Source organism: Moschus berezovskii, chromosome 17 (genome assembly GCF_049115385.1).
Source record: "Moschus berezovskii isolate FMDL1 chromosome 17, NW_MosBer_1.0, whole genome shotgun sequence".
Lineage (NCBI taxonomy): Eukaryota > Metazoa > Chordata > Mammalia > Artiodactyla > Moschidae > Moschus > Moschus berezovskii.
The window spans coordinates 37,895,590-37,902,159 of record NC_142476.1 but is presented as its reverse complement, the minus strand read 5'-3'; the positions used below and the strand labels follow the sequence as shown (position 1 = coordinate 37,902,159).

General features: G+C 45.4%; 1 pseudogene; it reads right to left on the bottom strand.

Moving 5' to 3' along the window:
• Positions 1–415: 415 nt before the first annotated feature.
• LOC129550964 (PRAME family member 8-like) lies at positions 416–3,307 on the bottom strand (annotated as a pseudogene).
• Positions 3,308–6,570: the final 3,263 nt, after the last annotated feature.

Sequence of the window (6,570 nt, the reverse complement as noted above, 5' to 3'; positions counted from 1 at the left end):
GATCATAGACAACTGAGTGCTTTAAAAAAAATTCAGTATCTGGAGATTTCCTTGATATGAACTGAAAAATCAGGAAAAATACATCATGAGCAGCAATCCATTTACAATGAGGGACTCTTTATTTCTGACCATTTCTTTACAGCCATCTACCCAGGGATAACTCCAACATGTGAGTCTCAAGCTCAAACTCACCTAAAGAAATGTAGGTTCTTAGTTCTGACTCTACAAGCATTCCTATTCCAGGGAGACAGTATTTCCCTCTGCAATCCTTCTTCCCTGCAGGATCACCTTTCCTTTTCACATTCACATTGAGCAGATGTCTGAAACCATGGCTCTATTTTCCTTTCACAATGTATCTTGTCCTAGATTTCAGTTTCCAAGTGCTCAGAAGAAAGCTTTTCATCAATGCTACAGACTAAGCAAGGGTGTTACCACCATATATGATGGGCTCAGGACGATAGAATGTGTTATCTTCACAGGGTGGACAGGGGCATGAAGCTAATACAGATGGTCCTGGGATGTCCCAAGTCCTCCAGGATCTCAAGCAGTTCAGTCTGACACTGGGCAACTCTCCTGGGTTGGAGGATCCCATCAGAGCTGAAAGCTTCCTGAGGGACAGGGTACAGCTCTTGACTTAACCTGGGCAGCCCGGAGGTATGTCGCAGCAGCTTTTCCATGATGGCCATGGAGAGGAGGTTCCCACGCAGACTGAAGGACATAAGCTGGAAACAGTGGCTCAAGATATGGAGAAAGGATTCCAAGTGGGAGTCCCTGATCCCACATTGCTCTAAGTACAGCTCCTGGAGGGTGGCTGAAACTTTCTCCAGCAGAGCTGGGAGGAGCTCAGAACTAGAGTAGGTCATGGTGACCCCACTCAGATCCAGGCCCTTTAGCTGACTGATGTTTGGGCTCTGAGACAGATGGGTCAGGTCTGAATCTGTAAGCAGGCAGCGAGTAATCCCAAGGTTGTCCAAGGGGGTCATCAGGCACCTGGGGAGAAAGAGAGGAATTAGGTATTGGAAACGGAGGTGGAAGTTGATTGCAAGTTGAGAGACAAGTGATCTGCCCAAGCCCAGGCTTGAACTGATCATCTGATAAGGATTAATACCCAGAATGGCCAATCTCATTGCAACCAGTCATTTCACCTTTTCTGTGTGACTGGGTCAAGTACATAGAGTCTTAAAACCTCTCCTCATTATTCAAGCAGAGAAAAATGTTCTCTGCTTCCTTATGAAGAGGAATGAAGATAATGGAATGGACTAGAACAAACTCAGAGGAGAGATTGACATCTTGTCTCTTTTTTTTTTTTGTCTCAATCAAGATTGGACATTGCTGAAAGTTAATAGTAAGAGATATATTTAAAATGCTTCCTACCCAGTCTTCCTTCTGAACACGCTTTGGCCACAGACATCCATCTCAGGCAAGTGAGGCTTCTGGGTGACTTGCATAGAGGACAAACCTGGGCAAAATTCCACAGCATCTACAGAGGATGCCAGCCTGTGGGGCTCACTTTTTTCCCTGCTTTATCTTCAAACCGTCTTCCAATGTTTATGATCCCTTTGACACCTGCCCTATTACCATCATCTCTAGAATTATGCATTTCCTATATATTATTTACCATATCTGGAGCATAAAACATACTTTTACAGACAGGGGACTTGAGATAAGCTCATCCTGGTCAGAAGGCTGGAGAACACAGAGCTTCAGTTTAGAAATGCTCAGGCCTGGTGGAGTTATCCTTGTTCGATGCCCTCTTCCTTTACCTATTTTCCTAAGTCACCTAGAAAATATATCTCTTCTTAAGAAATCAAATACCCACCCCCTAGATTCTAACCCCTAGTCTATAGTTTTCAGCACAGTGCCCCTTTCCAGAGCCTCTCTCCCAGTTTGGACCCCTACCTAGGTCTGGGTGGTTATGTGATATCACAGTTCACAATGCAGCAGCAAGGGGGACAGTGCATTTGATATTCTAGTGTTGGGTTCATTTTACCTGGTCAGTGGTGTACACTCACCCGAGCATCTGGTCCAGGCAGCCTTCGAGGTAGAAGGGGGATTCCAGATGGAGATCCCGGAGGCGGTGCAACCTCAGGAACTGAGAAGTAATTTTGACAACGTGCTCTTCCTCCTGCTCCTCGGGATCAGACATGTGGATGTGGGAGATGAGGAGTCTCTGCAAATTGCTCATCTGGCCCAGGAGAGGAGCAAACGTGGCCAGGGTGGGCAGATGCCAGGTGTGATTCACGAATACCTCCTGGATACAGTCCAGCTGCACCATGCTCAGGACCTTCATAATTTTATCCATGGAAAATGAAAGAATCCTCAGCTTCTTACAGCACAGGTGTATGGATGCTTTCCTCTGTTCCACCCATCTCATAAGGCAGGTGAGAAATCCATCCATGCTCCTTTCCTTGAGGTGAAGTTCTATGAACACCTCGAAGGGAGCCAAGAGTTTCTTGGTCCTCGGCCTGTCCTCAACCTCTGGTGCCATTGAAAAGCTTGAGGGCACATGGATGCTGGATCCAGACCACATTCTCCAGAAGTCCTGTCCAGTATTCCTTAAATCCAGCACACGCAGTTTGCACCTCCTGTGGGGAAGCAACAGATTGGCAGTGATGGTTTTAATAATATCCACACAAAATGTAGGCAACACTCTAACTTCCCACATGAGTTTTTACTTCAAATTCCCAACATCATGTGCTGCCTTGTTCTCCTCTCCCCTCTCTGCTTCACCTTCCTCCATCTCCTTTTCCCCTTCCATTTTCCTTAGTTTTTTACTTCTAGTGGCCTTAAACATCCCTGGGGGGAGGCTGGGGCTTGTACTTTCAGATTTCCTTGCGTCTTAGGCACTCCTACACTGCTGGAAGGCATTTCCCAAAGTGAACTCAGCAATGGCCAAGTCTCTGCTTCTTCATTGGCATCATCAGAAGTCATTGGCCCATCCATGTGCCATCTACTTTTCTGCCTTCAGCTGTCTGTTTGGGATTGCCCACATCCTACCAGATTACCTGCATCTGACTCACCTTGGACGATCCTTCTGTGTGAGCAGGACATCAAGTCCATCAAGCACTGCTTGTAATGTTACCAGATGAGGTGTCTGCATCAGGCCCCCCAGAGGCAGGCGGACAAAGGGCCAGGCTTGAACCAAGGCCTTTAATGCCTTTCTGTGTCTTCCGCAGAATGCTTCCATGAAGAGTGGGGGGAAGAGTTCTATGGGCAGATACTCCAGAGCAGAAATGGCCAAGGCCTCATAGGTTATTAGGCTCTTTCCTGCCAGGTTCAGGAGTCTCAGGGGGTTCTGGACACTCATCCTGAATCTGCTCCTAAAGGAATCCTGTAAGAACTTGCAGAGAAGGAGGCATCTTTCTCAGGTAAGCATGAACATCACTTCATCTGTCTCCCCACCCTTCAGAGGAACCAATTCAGAGCTAAGTCTCTGCTCTGACAATTGAGAAGGGCCTTCTGTTCCGTTCTGTCGCTCAGTCGTGTCCGACTCTTTGCGACCCTGTGGACTGTAGCCTACCAGGCTTCTCTGTCCATGGGATTCTCCAGGCAAGAATACTGGAGTGGGTTACCGTTTCCTTCTCCAGGGGATCTTCCCGACCCAGGAATCGAACCCGGGTCTCCCGCATTGGAGGCAGACCCTTTAACCTCTGAGCCACCAGGGAAGCCCTTAGTTTTCCAAAATTTCACTCTGGGTTTAGTGGGAACAGTGGCATAGCTCTGCCCCTAGGGGCACCAGAACAAGCATTTAAGGACCAAGAAGGAAGAAACCCAACCACTGATCCATCCATTTCCATTCACTCTTTGCTTAATCATGTTTCAGTGGGAAGTGGTACCAAGAACTGAAGGTTAAGATCCATCTTTTAGGGAGAAAATATTTAAATCATCACTTAGAGCCTTAAAACTATGGGATAAGAACATCATGTAGCCCGATACAGCCTCCATCCTTAGTTCCCACAGTTAACAGGCTGAGAAAGATGAAACAGACTCCTTAAATGAATGCCATTTGCACAAACTGAATATTTTTAATGTCAAGAAATAAACTTTCAAAAATACAGATGTTTTTATCCTCCAATTAAAACAATTTAATTAAAAAATTAGACGTTTTCATTAAAAATAAAACCTTGTTGGTTAAGAGATTTTTAAATGATATAAAGGCAAGCACATATCAAAATGTTTGGGATTGAGGCAAAATTACACTTAGAGGTAAAACCAAAGGCTTACATGTATACATTTGAAAATAAAGAAATCTCCCTGACACCACTGTTGCCTGCCACCAGTTGGAAACCTGCTGACCATAGGTAAGATGAGGGGTCTTTTGCTAAGTTCTGTAACTTACCAGCTCTGCTGGGGTTGGCACAGTGCTCAGGGGTCAGGGGTCAGATCTGATGCAGAAGCCACCAAGTAGCTTGGAGAAGACAGGCAGTGAATCCAGAGAAAGAAGTTTCTGCACCTCTTCTTTGATTTCTCTGGTTTTTATAGGCCTTTCCAATCACATCTTCTGACTGTCCAACTGCTGCTATCCAATTAGAAAGTGATGCCTGATTAGATTTTCAAATGTCCATTAGGTAAATCCTGATTGGATCTTTGCTTATAATCAGATGAATTGATTGAATCAGATATTCACTCAGGAGGGATACATGGCTGGAGGAGAGTCAAAGCCTCAACCATGGATTCACTCTATGAACACTGATTGAGTTCTTCTAATGGGTCACTGATTGGGGTTTCCCAGATGCCTCAGTGGCAAAGAATCCAAGCAGGAGATTCGGGTTCCATCCCTGGGTTGGGAAGATTCCCTGAAGAAGGAAATGGCAACCCAGTATTCTTGCCTGGAAAATCCCGTGGACAGAGTAGCCTGGTGGGCTATAGTCCATGGGGTCACAAAAGAGTCAGACACAGCTTAGCAACTAAGCAACAACAACATCAAGTTGTGACTTTTGTTTTACATTGGAAACAGCAGATCATGAACCTATTAAAGGGGAATGCAATTGGAAATGTGGTTGGTCTTCTGGGCTTAAGTCAGGGCTTCTCTGTAATAGCTAGCTCAAAATCACAGTAAGGAGCAAGGGTGGGGACTAGGCAGTGTGGAGGGGGTCATTCCTAAAGGGACCCTGTGAATGACTCAAACAAAATAAAATACATTTTGTCTGGGTTTTGTTTTTTTTTTTTTCCTCTTGGGGAGGAGGGAGACTAAAAGACTTTTGGTGGGGTTTAGAAATTAAAAAGGAAATTGTTAACTTTGAGAGCATTTCTTGCCATAAAGATGGGATCAGCAGAGAAAACTGACATGAAAAGATTAAATCCGAGAATGTGAGCGTAGGGAGAGTTGTGAGCCCTGGGAAGCCAGACATTTCCAAGACTGAGAGGCACTGATGGTGGGCCCTACAGGCTGTTTGAGAACTTACCGAGAGGAGGTACATGAACTAGTTAACTTGCACCTAACCACGTCCTTCTTGTGGCAACTGCTTGCTTTTGCTATTGTTGTTCATTTGGTCAGTTGTGTCCAACTCTTTGCCACCCAATGGACTGCAGCATGCCAGGCTTCCCTGTCCATCACCAACTCCCGGAGCTTGCTCAAATGCATGTCCAGTCAATCGGTGATGCCACCCAACCATCTTATTCTCTGTTATCCCCTTCTCCTCCTGCCTTCATTCTTTCCAAGCAGTAGGGTCTTTTCCAAGGAGTCTGCTCTTCCCATCAGGTGGCCAAAATATTGGAGCTTCAACTCCAGCATCAGTCTTTCCAATGAATATTCAGGGTTCATTTCCTTCAGGATTGACTGGTTTGATCTCCTTGCAGTCTAAGGGGACTCTCAAACATCTTTTCCAACACCGCAGTTTGAAAGCATCAATTCTTTAGCACTCAGCCTTCTTTATGATCCAACTCTTAACATTCATACATGACTACTGGAAAAACTATAGCTTTGACTATAGGGACCTTTGTCCTCAAAGTAATGTCTCTGCTTTTTAGTATGCTGTCTAGGTTGGTCACAGCTTATCTTCTAAGGAGCAAGCAAGCTCTTTTACTTTCATAGCTGCAGTCACCATCTCAGTGATTTTGCAGCCCAAGGAAATAAAGTCTGGGTTTCCCTTGTAGCTGGGATTCCCTCATAGCTGCAGGCAAGTAAAGAATCTGCCTGCTGTGCAGGAGACATGGGTTCCATTCCTCGGTCAGGAAGATCCCCTGAAAAAGGAAATGGTAACCCACTCCAGTATTCTTGCCTGGAGAATCCCACGGGCAGAGGAGCCTGGCAGGCTACAGTGCATGGGGTAGCAAGAGTCAGACATGACTTATTGACTGAACCACCATCACTGTTTCCATTGTTTCCCCATCTATTTGCCATGAAGTGATGGGACTAGATGCCATGATCTTCATTTTTTGAATGTTGAGTTTTAAACTTTTTCACTCTCTTCTTTCACCTTCATCAAGAGGCTCATTATTTCCTCTTTGCTTTCTACCATAAGGGTGGTGTCATCTGCACATCTGAGGTTATTGATATTTCTCCCAGCAATCTTAATTCCAGTTTGTGCTTCATCCAACCTGGCATTTCCCATGAGGTACTCTGCTTAG